This window comes from Myxine glutinosa, unplaced genomic scaffold (assembly GCF_964187855.1).
Source record: "Myxine glutinosa unplaced genomic scaffold, kmMyxGlut1.1 SCAFFOLD_2952, whole genome shotgun sequence".
Lineage (NCBI taxonomy): Eukaryota > Metazoa > Chordata > Myxini > Myxiniformes > Myxinidae > Myxine > Myxine glutinosa.
In genome coordinates this window covers 17,709-32,047 of record NW_027619046.1, presented here as the reverse complement: position 1 = coordinate 32,047, position 14,339 = coordinate 17,709, and the positions used below count along the sequence as shown (strand labels likewise).

At 48.9% G+C, this 14,339-nt stretch overlaps 1 long non-coding RNA gene across 1 annotated transcript; it reads left to right on the top strand.

Moving 5' to 3' along the window:
* The first annotated feature begins 805 nt into the window (after positions 1–805).
* Positions 806–11,008, top strand: LOC137413941 (uncharacterized). The gene is made up of 3 exons (XR_010981789.2): positions 806–833; positions 5,835–6,007; positions 10,669–11,008. It is a non-coding gene; the product is annotated as an uncharacterized LOC137413941 (long non-coding RNA).
* Positions 11,009–14,339: the final 3,331 nt, after the last annotated feature.

Sequence of the window (14,339 nt, the reverse complement as noted above, 5' to 3'; positions counted from 1 at the left end):
CGTCGGGGCCGCCCTCCTGCGGGCGGACCCCCGGCACCACCCAGCCCCGCCGCCACGCCGCCCCCCGGTCCTGCACCCATCCCAGGGGCAGCCAGGGGCATCCCACCTGGCATCCCTGCACCCCGGACGCCGCCGATCGCCAGGGGGCGCTTCGGCCGGGTCATTCGTCTGCCCCGCAAACTGGCCCTCCAGGTGCGCGGGAATTCTGGGGGGGTGCGTGTGGCGGACACAAAAGCCCACTGGCGTGGTGACATCATCCCGCGCACCGAGTGGGCGGTGGCCACGCCCGAGGGCTAGGCGTGGCCTCATGATATACACCGGGCGCCCAGCCCGGAGCGGGCCAGTGTTACAGTGAGCTCCTACAATAAAGATGTTTATAAGTTACCGCTTGTCCGCTTCCTCCTTGCTCACAAGCAGCGCGCGTAGCGCCGCGCTTTAATACAAGACTTTTTTGTGCAGAAATTGTAGCATTTAATGAAATAACTGAACACAACCGTCCAGTATATCGTTATAACACAATCAAATGTGTCGATATTCGTGCAATGTGCCACTCTGTGTGAAGCGATGCCAAACTAATTAATATAATACAAACAATTAATATAATATGATATAAACAGTCGTCTTGTGTGTGTTTTCGAAAGGCCCATCATCCCGATGTAATAAATGGCGGGCTCGGTGCGACCCACAACGCCGCGGCTGTGAGGATTGCAGGAACTTCCGAGTTCCGCCCCTTCCGGTGACAGTGAGATTCTTATTCTTCTTCCTCTATTTATGCGAGGCGCATGGCGAGGCCGGGACCCGTGTCCCGTTCAGTCGGCGCTTTGTTTGACGAGGTAAGGTCGTTTTCCGAGTTCCTTCCTCAGTTACGGAACGTGTGTTCATGTCCAGTCCATTGTGGGTTTGTTTGTACGACCCAAGAACCACCGATGAAGACGAAGACCGGCACGTCGGTCATCCGGAGAACATCTCCATTTCATGTTTACCTTGAAATCATTATAAATATAATTATTGTCTGTGTGGTTTATACTGTATGTCATAGTTATAACATCGTTATTTGTACACAGCAGCATTTCCTGTTTGTTCCATCACAGGATGCTTCCACAACCCCCTTATTGTTGTTGCTAACAGGTGTTTAATCGGTTTCTCTTCCAATAGCCAGGAGCAGGGTACCTGCACCCTCCAGGTGAATGGAGATTGCACATTTATAGCTGCTGAAAGAGTCAATTCTGTGGATTATAAGAAGACTCCACTTGTATGGATGTTTGTGTAGTGAGCGTCTAACGTAACGGGGTCGAACTGATGGTTAAAGGGTCCAAGGGGTCCAAGGAATGGGTCCAAGGAATGGGTGCAAGGGTACACACAAGGAAACGAGACGCAGGAGAAGGCCATTTGGACCATCATACCTGTGCCACATCAACACCAGACCAATCTCATCCACCAAAACAACGCAATGTCATTGGGGGAATGAGGGGAGGAATGGGGATGACGTAATGTAGTACACCCATGGATATCCCAGGAATGGGGATGACGTAATGTAGTACACCCATGGATATCCCAGGAATGGGGATGACGTAATGTAGTACACCCATGGATATCCCAGGAATGGGGATGACGTAATGTAGTACACCCATGGATATCCCAGGAATGGGGATGACGTAATGTTGTACACCCATGGATATCCCAGGAATGGGGATGACGTAATGTTGTACACCCATGGATATCCCAGGAATGGGGATGACGTAATGTAGTACACCCATGGATATCCCAGGAATGGGGATGACGTAATGTAGTACACCCATGGATATCCCAGGAATGGGGATGACGTAATGTAGTACACCCATGGATATCCCAGGAATGGGGATGACATAATGTAGTACACCCATGGATATCCCAGGAATGGGGATGACGTAATGTAGTACACCCATGGATATCCCAGGAATGCGGATGACGTAATGTGGTACACCCAGGGATGGGGATGGGCGTAATGTGGTACACCCATGGATATCCCAGGAATGGGGATGGGTGTAATGTGGTACACCCAGGGATGGGGATGGGCGTAATGTGGTACACCCAGGGATATCCCAGGAATGGAGATGACGTAATTTGGTACACCCAGGGATATCCCAGGAATGGGGATGGCATAATGTACAACAACAACACACACAACATGCATTTTAAGGCCATTTTCCCTGCTAGAGAGGGGGTTAGCCTTGCGGTCCCCATGACAATCTTCTCCATTTTGCCCTATTTTCTGCATCTCTCCTTGTTAACCCCCTTGCCCGCATTTCTTCTTCCACCATCTTTAGCCAAGTCTTTCTCGGTCTTCCCCGTCCTCTACTTCCTTCTACATTCATTTCCATCACTCTTCTCAACCAGTCACTTTCGTCCTTCCTCAACACATGACCAAACCATCTCAACCTGTTCCTCTTCACAGCATCCATCACAGGCTCTATTCCCATCATCTTTCGCAATTCATCATTTGTCTTCCTCTCTCTCAACGATACTCCACACATCCACCGAACCATTCGCATTTCCACCCTTTCCAGCCTTCGTTGCTGCTCTACGTTCATCACCTATGTCTCACTCCCATAAATCATAACACTTCTCACACATGCAGCATACACCTTTCCCTTCAGCTTCAACGACACTCCCCTCCTCCTCAGCACGCCACTCAGTTCCCGAAACTTCTTCCATGCACATCTCACTCCAGCAACCGTTGCCGAGTCTGATCCACCTTCTCCATTCAGCATGTCTCCGAGGTAGCAAAATGTTTTCGCACCTTCCAGCTTCACGCCGTCTCCAAGATCCAACTCAACATTTCCTCCATCTGCAGCTACCTCTGTGCACACCTTACATTTGAATGTAGCTGCCACACTGGTTAATGACCCTCTCAGACCACTACATTTTTGATGAACCCACTCAGCGCACATTGTACATTGAATGGAGTTCACTCCGACACCCTTCCTACACACAGCACAGGGCCACTTCCCAGTTCTTTCCACCTCACCACATGCTTTACCACTTGCCATTACCTTCGTCTTTCCGATATTCACCTTCAGACCTTTTGTCTCCATACATTCCTTCCACTTGTTCATCTTTTCCTTCAGTCCATCCATACTTTCCGCAATCAACACCAGATCATCTGCATACAACAACTCCCACGGTAAACCCTCCTTTACGTTCTGAGCCAGCACCTCCATCACAGCTACAAATAGTAGTGGACTTAGTACCGACCCCTGATGCACTCCCACCTTCACCTCAAACTCACCACTGTTCCCGTCCTTCGTCCTTACAGCTGTGCGCGCTCTTTTGTACATTGCCATCACTACTCTGATCAACCATTCCTCCACTCCTAACTTCCTCAATGCCCATGTCAATACTTTGTGTGGAACCCTATCAAATGCTTTCTCCAGATCAACAAACCCAAGAAACAACCTCTTCTTCTTCTCCATGTACTTCTCCTGCAACTGCCTCACAATAAAGAGCGTGTCTGTCAATCCTTTTCCTGGCATAAATCCAAACTGCATTTCGTCGATCTTCACTTTCTTCCTTATCCTCCTCTCCAACACCCATTCCATGCTCCAATAACTTTATCGCTCGGTACGAGCCACACTCCAGAGGGTCACCTTTCCCCTTGTATAGAGGGACGAGGGTACTCAGTTCCCAATCCACTGGAATGCGGCCTTCTTTCACCACCAGATTACAAATCTCTGTCATTCTCTTCACACCCGAACTTCCTGCTGCCTTCAATATATCTCCCACAACTCCCGTCGGCCCTCCCGCTTTTCTACTCTTCATTGCTTTTATCGCTTCCTCAACTTCCTTCTCAGTTATCTTCTCTGCCGGTCCTAAAACTGGGTTACTCTCTATGTTGCCATCCCATTCATTCTCTGTATTCAACAGCATTTCCATATATCTTTTCCATCTTCCTTTAATTCCATCTGGGCCCACAACGATTTGTCCCACTTCATCCTTCAAGCAACTCACCCCCATCACATCACACCTCTCTTTCGCTATCTGCTTTGCAATCCTGAATACAGCTCTCTGACCCTCTTCCGAATCCAAGCGTTCTCCGAACATTTTCCTAGAAATGCGTAATGTGGTACACCCAGGGATATCCCAGGAATGGGGATGACATGATGTGGTACACCCAGGGATATCCCAGGAATGGGGATGACGTAATGTGGTACACCCAGGGATATCCAAGGAATGGGGGATGACATGATGTGGTACACCCAGGGATATCCCAGGAATGGGGATGACGTAATGTGGTACACCCAGGGATATCCCAGGAATGGGGATGACATGATGTGGTACACCCAGGGATATCCCAGGAATGGGGATGACGTAATGTGGTACACCCAGGGATATCCCAGGAATGGGGATGATGTAATGTGGTACACCCAGGGATATCCCAGGAATGGGGATGACATGATGTGGTACACCCAGGGATATCCCAGGAATGGGGATGACGTAATGTGGTACACCCAGGGATATCCAAGGAATGGAGATGACGTAATGTGGTACACCCAGGGATATCCCAGGAATGGGGATGACATGATGTGGTACACCCAGGGATATCCCAGGAATGGGGATGATGTAATGTGGTACACCCAGGGATATCCCAGGAATGGGGATGACATGATGTGGTACACCCAGGGATATCCCAACGGTGCAAAAAAAAAAAGGGGGTGAATGAATCTTTGAAAGTTTAACGAAGATCTGTTTGGCTGTCTCTCAGAATAATGGTGCCGTTTAACAGTACTTTGTCTCCAAATTCATCCCGATCGCGCATGCGCACAGAGGAGTGAGATAAAAGAAGGTTTTACTCTTCCCTTTGGTTTAGCAGAGCTTGGAAATGTTAAATAAGGAGGTGGATAACGATGATGTACAAGACTGCTTCAATAGCGCTAAACTACAGGAGTTTTGTAACGATCTTTAAAATCGTTATTTTGTTTAAATTTAACTGCACACATGTATGTACTTGAACACTGCACGGGGCTGTGTTCCATGAACTCTATAGTTTTGATTGTTTATTATCCTCGCCTGAGGACTGGGTATTGCATGTGAGTTTGTTTGTCCACACAGAATAAATGATTTTCCCTGCAACCGTTGGTCCGATTGTTGTTGTTGTTGTTGTTGTTGTTGTTGTTGTTGTTGTTGTTGTTGAAAGGAAATTTTCACCATAGTGCACCTCCACCTGTAGAATTTTTTTAATGATAATTATCACGTCATAGGTCACGTAGTATGGGCGCCATCTTAGGACATGCAAACTTTGCACCTCTATATCTCCGAAAGCGCTGCATAGAAAAAATTGAGACATTGCTCATTGTAAAGAACTCTCCATGTGGAATAACATATGTTAATGATGATGTCATAGGTGCCTCCATGATGGTCATAATTGGACAAGTATAAAACTTCATTCAATCAAGATAAAATTTCTTGAGCATAATCTAGGGATAAATTGGTAGAGAAAAAATAATAATGATGACGCCATCGGTCACGTGATTCGGCCGCCATATTTGTTTCAACACAAAAGCCTTAAAAGCCACTGAAAACACGTCTGATTGCTCTTTCAGGGAATCGATCTGATTGATTGCAGGGTCTGCAATCTGATTGCTCTTTCTAGTTTTGATTTTGTCATTGGGGAAAATGATTATCTGCACATTATTCTAAGTGCTGTCTCCACGAGCTCAAGTTTCCATCATACAGCTCCTCAACTCATGGGTGTTGTGCTGGCGTAGAAAAACTGGCAAGGACTATTCCACCAGACTACTATTATTATTTATATTAATTGCACTCTTTCTGTATTCCCTCCTTCCCTGTACCCCCAGTGTGTTCAATGGCTGGACGAGGGAATAGTCAGGGTGACAAGATGGAGGGCCAAGGACAACGAACAACTTTGCTTCCAGGGCGTGTGCCTCAAGTTTCTGGAGCCACAAGAGGTGGAATTGGCCGCTTGCCATCCATTCGATCACGTGATCTTACCCTTGGTGGAGTTAAAAAGGTGCTGAAAGTTAATTTTTCTCTCCATATACAGTTTTCGTTTTTAATCAGAACATGAAGCAGAAAACAAACCTGCAGTTGAGCAGTACTTTGGTTTTGAATTTGGCAAACGTTACGGAATCCTGTTCCGATCGCGCATGCTCAGAGGGAATCTTGTCCCGATCACGCATGCTCAGAGGGAATCTTGTCCCGATCGCGCATGCTCAGAGGGAATCTTGTCCCGATCGCGCATGCTCAGAGGGAATCTTGTCCCGATCGCGCATGCTCAGAGGGAATCTTGTCCCGATCGCGCATGCTCAGAGGAAATCTTATCCCAATCGCGCATGCTCAGAGGGAATCTTGCCCCATCACGCATGCTCAGAGGAAATCTTGTCCCGATCACGCATGCTCAGAGGGAATCTTGTCCCGATCGCGCATGCTCAAAGGGAATCTTGCCCTATCACGCATGCTCAGAGGGAATCTTGTCCCGATCACGCATGCTCAGAGGGAATCTTGTCCCGATCGCGCATGCTCAGAGGAAATCTTGTCCCGATCGCGCATGCTCAGAGGGAATCTTGTCCCGATCACGCATGCTCAGAGGGAATCTTGTCCCGATCGCGCATGCTCAGAGAGAATCTTGTCCCGATCGCGCATGCTCAGAGGGAATCTTGTCCCGATCGCGCATGCTCAGAGGGAATCTTGTCCCGATCACGCATGCTCAGAGGGAATCTTGTCCCGATCGCGCATGCTCAGAGGGAATCTTGTCCCGATCGCGCATGCTCAGAGGGAATCTTATCCCGATCGCGCATGCTCAGAGGGAATCTTGTCCCGATCGCGCATGCACAGAGGGAATCTTGTCCCGATCGCGCATGCTCAGAGGGAATCTTGTCCTGATCGCGCATGCTCAGAGGGAATCTTGCCCCATCACGCTTGCTCAGAGGGAATCTTGTCCCGATCGCGCATGCTCAGAGGGAATCTTGCCCTGATCGCGCATGCTCAGAGGGAATCTTGTTCCGATCACGCATGCTCAGAGGGAATCTTGCCCCGATCGCGCATGCACAAAGGGAATCTTGTCCCGATCGCGCATGCTCAGAGGGAATCTTGTCCCGATCGCGCATGCTCAGAGGGAATCTTGCCCCATCACGCATGCTCAGAGGGAATCTTGTCCCGATCGCGCATACTCAGAGGGAATCTTGTCCCGATCGCGCATGCTCAGAAGGAATCTTGTCCCGATCGCGCATGCTCAGAGGGAATCTTGTCCCGATCGCGCATGCTCAGAGGGAATCTTGTCCCGATCGCGCATGCTCAGAGGGAATCTTGTCCCGATCGCGCATGCACAGAGGGAATCTTGTCCCGATCGCGCATGCTCAGAGGGAATCTTGTCCCGATCACGCATGCTCAGAGGAGTGAGGTAATTTCTTTACTCTACCTGTCTGTCTGGTCGTTAAACAAAATTGAAAATCGCGCATGCTCTGAGGAAATCTTGTGGAATAGTCAAAAATCCAATCTGATCTTCGATCTTCGAATGCCTCAACTCTGTGTTTGCCTCAAAATCTTGTGTCCCAAACCCAACTCTCTCTGTACCCACTGTACCCAGTCATACCCAGCTGCTCCTGGACTTTGTGTCCTTCTCTCCTGTCAAGGTGGAGAAGCTTCTGTCAAACCTCGATTCTGATTCTGCAACTGGACCAGACGGCATCAGCCCACAGGTCCTAACATCCTGCTCTGCCGCTCTATCTCACCCTCTCGCTGTTCTTTTCACCCTCTTTTGCTCAAGGTCATCTGCCAGCATCTTGGAAATCAGCAAACATTACCGCTTTACACAAAAAGGTGCAAAAACACATCCTTGCAATTACAGACCAATCAGCCTGCTTCCAATTAGTGTTCTGGGCCCTGTGCTTTTTCTGGTCTTCATCAATGATCTCTCCGATTCTCTTGAAAATCCTCTCTATCTCTTTGCTGATGACACCACTCTCTGCCACTCCATACCTCTTCCCTCAGATCGGCAGTCTGCAGCCTCCTCACTCTCTGCAGACCTGGACAAAATCAGACTGGTCAAACAAGTGGAACATGTCTTTCAATCCTGACAAATCTCACACTTTTACTATGTCTCTCCTAAAAGACCGACGGGAAAACCCTCCCATCTACTTTCTCAACAATCCTCTCCAAGAAGTTCTGTCACTCAAGCTTTTGGGTCTCACTATCTGCCATGATCTTTCCTGGGAAAACCACATTTCCAAGCTGGCCTCCAAAGTCAGTCGCCGACTGGGCATCCTCCGTCATGCGAAGTCCTTCCTTGGCACACATGAGCTCCTCACCACATACAAGGCTTTCATCCGCAGCTCAATGGAATACTGCTCTCCCCTCTGGGCACCTGCCTCACATCCAGCTCGGCTTCACGCTGTTGAAACCAAAGCTTAAAGAATCATTGGAATCTCCCGCGATGAAGCTGATTCTGAGGGCCTTTCACTCACTCACCGCAGGCAGGTTGGTGGTCTTTGTCTTCTACCGACCCCTCTCCGGCCTTGCCCCCCCAGCTCTCTCTGTGCTCTGTCCCCCAAATATTCCTACAGGTCGCACAAGATCTGCCAGCAACCCTCTTATGGTTAAACTGCCAAAATCTAGGCTCTCTGCTCACCTTCACTCCTTCATTCCTCTTTTCTCCCACCTCTGGAACAAACTCCCCCACTCCCTTCAATCCCACTCCTCCCTTCAGGTCTTTAAAACAGCTGTTCACCACCATCTCTTATCTTCCCCCATCCAAAGCCTTGATCTTTTCTACCCCCGCTAATTCACCCCAGATCCACTTTTTCGAAATTCCAACTTTTTTCCTGGAAGTGCTTGCAGTGTCCATATGTTTTATACCTCTCCCACCTCCCCCCAAGCCCTCTCCCTCACACGGTTCTCTCGATGTCCCTGCTCTCGGGTATTGTGTTTGTGTCCTTCCCCCTCTCTCCCCATCTTGTCTACCGCTCCCCATATTTTGTGTTTTGTGTGTCGGTTTGACTTTTTGTGTGATTAATGTTCGCTCTTTCACGAGCCTCGATGTTGTATACAAAAAAAAAAAAATCTGAAGTGGAATAGTCAAATTCAGCAGATGGTATATCGTGCTGCTCGACGACTCTTATTTTTTGTACTTTGAAGAAATTCCATGTGAGTGCCCCCAATCTTGTTGAAATATACAAAGTGTACATTCGCCCTTTGATGGAGTTTGGTGTGCCCGATTGGGGTTCTGGCATTACAAGGGCTCAGAGTGATGAGATTGAATGACTCCAGAAGCGTGCACTCCGTTTTATTGCGTTCCCATCTATTCGGTCCTATGCGCAACAACTTTGTCATTTTGGTATACAGTTGTTGAGCGAACGCAGGAATGAGCTTCTCTTACGTTTTTGGACTTTTTCTTCTGAAATGTGATCGTCACCGTGACATTCGTCTTCCGACCCGACAATCTGTGTCTCGATATGATATGCAACTCAGAAATGCTCAACATCCTGACCTACCTCGGTGTAAGACTCAAAGATGCAAGAATTAAACAATTCCTTTTTTGATTAAAATGCTTAATTCTGATATGTAGATGCATAAAATCAATATTTTTTTTTTTTTTTTTTTTTTTGTATACAAGATCGAGGCTCGTGAAAGAGCGAACATTAATCACACAGAAAGACAAACCGACACATAAAACATATAACATCGGGAGCGGTAGACAAGATGGGGAGAGAGGGGGAAGGACACAAACACAACATTTGAGAGCAGGGACCGAGAGACATGGAGACATCGAGAGATCTGAGAGAGGGCGAGGGCTTTGGGGGGGGGGGGGGGCATGGGAAGGGGGCGGTGGGAGAGGTATAAAACATATGGACACTGCCAGGACTTCCAGGAAAGAAGTTGGAATTTCAAACAAGGTGGATCTGGGGTGAATTAGCGGGGGTAGAAAAGATCAAGGTTTTGGATGGGGGAAGATAAGAGATGGTGGTGAACAGCTGTTTTAAAGACCTGGAGGGAGGAGTGGGATTGAAGGGACTGAGGGAGTTTGTTCCAGAGGCGGGAGAAAAGAGGAATGAAAGAGTGAAGGTGAGCAGAGAGCCGAGATTTCGGCAGTTTAACCATCAGAGGGTTGCTGGCAGATCTTGTGCGACCTGTAGGAATATTTGGGGGACAGAGCACAGAGAGAGCTGGGGGTGCAAGGCCGGAGAGGAGTCGGTAGAAGACAGAAAGACCACCTACCTGCCTGCGGTGAGTGAGTGAAAGGCCCTCAGAGATAGCTTCATCGCGGGAGATTCCAATAATTCTGAAAGCTTTGGTTTCAACAGCGTGAAGCCGAGCTAGGTGTGAGGCAGGAGCACCGGCCCATAGGGGAGAACAGTATTCCATTGAGCTGCGGATGAAAGCCTTGTATGTGGTGAGGAGCTCAGGTGTGCCGAGGAAGGACTTCGCACGACGGAGGATGCCCAGTCGGCGACTGGCTTTGGAGGCCAGCTTGGAAATGTGGTTTTCCCAAGAAAGATCATGGCAGATAGTGAGACCCAAAATCTTGAGCGACAGAACTTCTTGGAGAGGATTGTTGAGAAAGTAGATGGGAGGGTTGTCCAGTCGATCTTTTCGGAGAGACATAGTAAGAGTGTGAGATTTGTCAGGATTGAAAGACATGTTCCACTTGTTTGACCAGTCTGTGATTTTGTCCAGGTCTTCAGAGAGTGAGGAGGCAGCAGACTGCCGATCTGAGGGAAGAGGAATGGAGCGGCAGAGAGTGGAGGCATTACATGCATAATATCTGTTGGTTGTTCTTAAGTTTTCTGTTAATTTAGGTTATTTTGTTGTTTGAACTTGTTGTATTTTTATTGTTGTTTGATTATGTATATTTGTTTATTCCAGATACTTATTTTGATACATAATATGTATATTAATGTAATTTTACATGATTTTTAAAATGCATTTGTAAGTTTTATGAAGCACTGTTTTATTATTGTAAACTTGACAAATTTCAGTCTTCGGACTGCCTTTTCCAGTGTTTAATGATTTCAATAAACCGAAATGAAGTAAAATCATTCCAAACAGGAAACTCAGTTTTTGGCGACGTCGTGAAGGACACAAACACCAAACACTATTTTATATATATTGTTACGTATCGCGGATTAGATGTTATTATGGGCCGAGCGGATGGTCCACCGCGACCTAACAGTTCCCCCGATTCTTCCCCAACTCACCCGATTCCACTCGAACGTTGGCCAAATCGCGCTACGCTAAATCAATGATGGAAAGGACACAACGACTGGGATAGATGAAACGACGCAAGGGGTACAGTTCTCAAGACCTCCGGAGGAGGATATAATTAGTGGTGGAGAAAAGGGGTAGATTACAAGGTAGAGTGAGGTAAAAGACACAGAAGAGATGGGCACTTAGTTACAGTCTTATCTTATCCCCGACAGACCACAGACAAACGGGACAAGGCTGACTTACACAGGGATTGATGGCAGGAAGGACAGGTAGTTCGATAGCACAAGGTGCACCTTGGCTCGGGGACAGGATCAAGCACGGTCCAAGAGATGCAGGGAGGCCTCACAGCGCTCGGAGGTGGCGTCTTTCTTTCTCCAAGCTCAGCGCGCATCTGACGTCACCTCCCTCGGCTGCGCATGCTCAACGGGGAGTGACACGCCCTCGGCTGGTTGGCTCCGCCCCAGATGGGACCGGTCCGCCGCTCCCATTGGGTGCGGGGGTTACCGGGCTCCGCCCTTGACGAGGAGCTGACAGGGAGCCCCTATGTGGTAACCCCGTCGAGCACATGTTCGATGGCGGCTCGCTGGGAAGGCCTCATGCCCTCCCAACACCCCCTACCAACCAAGCCGGAGTGAGGACGCGCACTCCCTGTGCACGCCGCCGCCGTGCTGTTGTTGTTGTTGTTGCTGAACCGTGAGGAAGAGCTGTGGGGAGGTATTGGGAGGTCCTAAACTTCCTAACGGTGCCATACAATCACATTCTGGTGCAACGAAGAGTCAGAATTAATGGAAACGAGTCCTTAACTGACATAGACTAAGAATAACTAGCAAGATGTCCTATAGTTGTCTTACATGAGATGCGGTGAACCTGGGTGCGACATTTAATGGGGGAAATAGGGGGAGGTCGGGTCTACAGAGTGTTGTTTACAGAAAATGGGACTAGGGAATGGGGGATTGGGGATAGTTGGGAAGTATTGAGGAAATAGGGGAATATTTACAAGCGGATATGGATGGATGCAAATCCCATATCCGCAACATTGCACCCTTCTCTACCTCGGGGCGCCCGACCCGATAAATTTTTACCTACGTTAGTGTGGCACTCAGATGTAGTTCCCTCTACTATTAACTCAACCCTGAGTGCGACAGTTTTACAGATGTTCACAAATGAGTAAATATGTCCCCCTGCGACGTTGCACCCTTCTCCTAACAGAAACACACCCACAGGATAACCGAATCGCGGAAAGCATCCTCAAACTAAACATACAGCCGGTAGGGAGCATCATTTATACAAGACTGATATTTACACTATGATCCAGGACCTGTTCTTTGAGGAACACATGCAGATGTTATGCATAGAGAGAGAGAGCACGCATGCCAGCATCGATACACCAACCCACGAGTGCCCTGTGGCCCTACGGCCTTTAATAATGTGCAGAGCACCCCGTCCAAGCACCAAAAGCACCACCCCATACGCACAGTCAGCACCATCCGGTGCACCAATAAAGTGTTCAATAACAATGCACAATCAAGTGTCCATGGTCACCGGTGGTGTCGCAGCCGGCCGATGTTCGGCCGCTGGTCTTGCCTTCTTGGAGTGCACTTGGCCTTGAACTGGCTTCTTTAGAAATAAAGAAAGGCGCCAACCGCGTCCATTTCTAAATTGTGGCCGTCAGGGGGGCCAACTAAAAGTGGTTCACCTGTATGGCATAGGTGCCACGTTGACCCAGAGGTCCATCCACGGGTGGTGCTTGACCGCAAAAGAACTGCGGTCCATTGTGGGTGGCCACAAAAATTGCGGTCCATTGTGGGCGGCCACAAAAATTGCGGTCCATATGGTGTATCGATCCAGGCAGCAAGCAGCGGAAGTACAGGCCCACAACTGCGGAGCCAGCACCTCTCTCTCCTCTCTCTCTGCCCCAAAGCCAGATCCTCGGAGGTGGGAGACAAAAGAAGACAAGTGAGTAAGGTGGTAAGGGCGCAAAAGTGCATGCAATATAAGATAATGCACACTGGGGGCACATGGGAACCAGGTGAGACAGGTACGTTCCTACCGTACGCCCCCCCCCCCCCACCAGGTAACCTACATTGCCCCTCCCTTACCCCTTACTGTATCCACAAAACACAACACTACCCATAAACATCTACTTTACACATCAACAAACGTCCCTACTGTCTTCCCCGTTCCTCCCATAAACCAAATTCGTCTTCTCTCCCTCCTAACCAATCAAATTTGCCATTTCCAACTCTCATCAAAATTTGCCATCTCCAACTCAACATCAAAATTTGCCATCACCAATTCATCATCAGTCCCTCCTAAGGAGGGAGAGATGGAATCACCCCAATGTCTCATCCACGTCGTGATGCGTCTCACAAATCCACACAGCAATTCTCCTTTCCTGCAACACAGAACAAAGGAACACAGGTGTGGAGTCATCATCACCACAGGTAAGTGGCTGCGTATGGTGCGACAGGTTCATCAATCCTAACTATTTCCTAAATGACTTTAACAACTTTACATTACCCGGGGTCTTTCCCTGCCAATCCATTGGCCAACTTACACTATGGGTTCTAAAAACCAATTCCCATTGACCAAACTGTGGTGCTTCTCAAGTTGGGGTCTCACTCCCCCGATTCATCACTCGGTGCCCCCACACAATTTCGGTGGCTGGGTCGTGTGACGCTCCCAGCTGGTCCGCCCACCTGCACACCTACACCACTGTTGTTGCCTACCGAGCTCACCTGCTCCTCACCCTAACCTAACTAACTGGGGAAGGCCCTCTCGCACTCTCACCCCCTCAGTGCCCTCTCTGGCACGGGCTGCCCGATCCACACCCGGGATCCTCAGGCACCCACTGACACTAACGGCTCCCAGAGCCCACCTGCGGCCTCACCTGGCCGACATCTAACAGTGGCGGAGTGCCCAACCATTCACACTCATACTAACAGGCCACACGACCAGCCAATTTCACCACACCAATGCACCCATCCACAATACCATTCTGCAACCGCACCACAAATGCCAATATCCAACCACAATTTACCTATACCTTCTACCTATTCTTTAAACTACCCTCCCCGGGTACTCGTGAAAAGGGGTCCACTCTTCCCCCATCCACACCTTCGCACCATGCACACCACTCC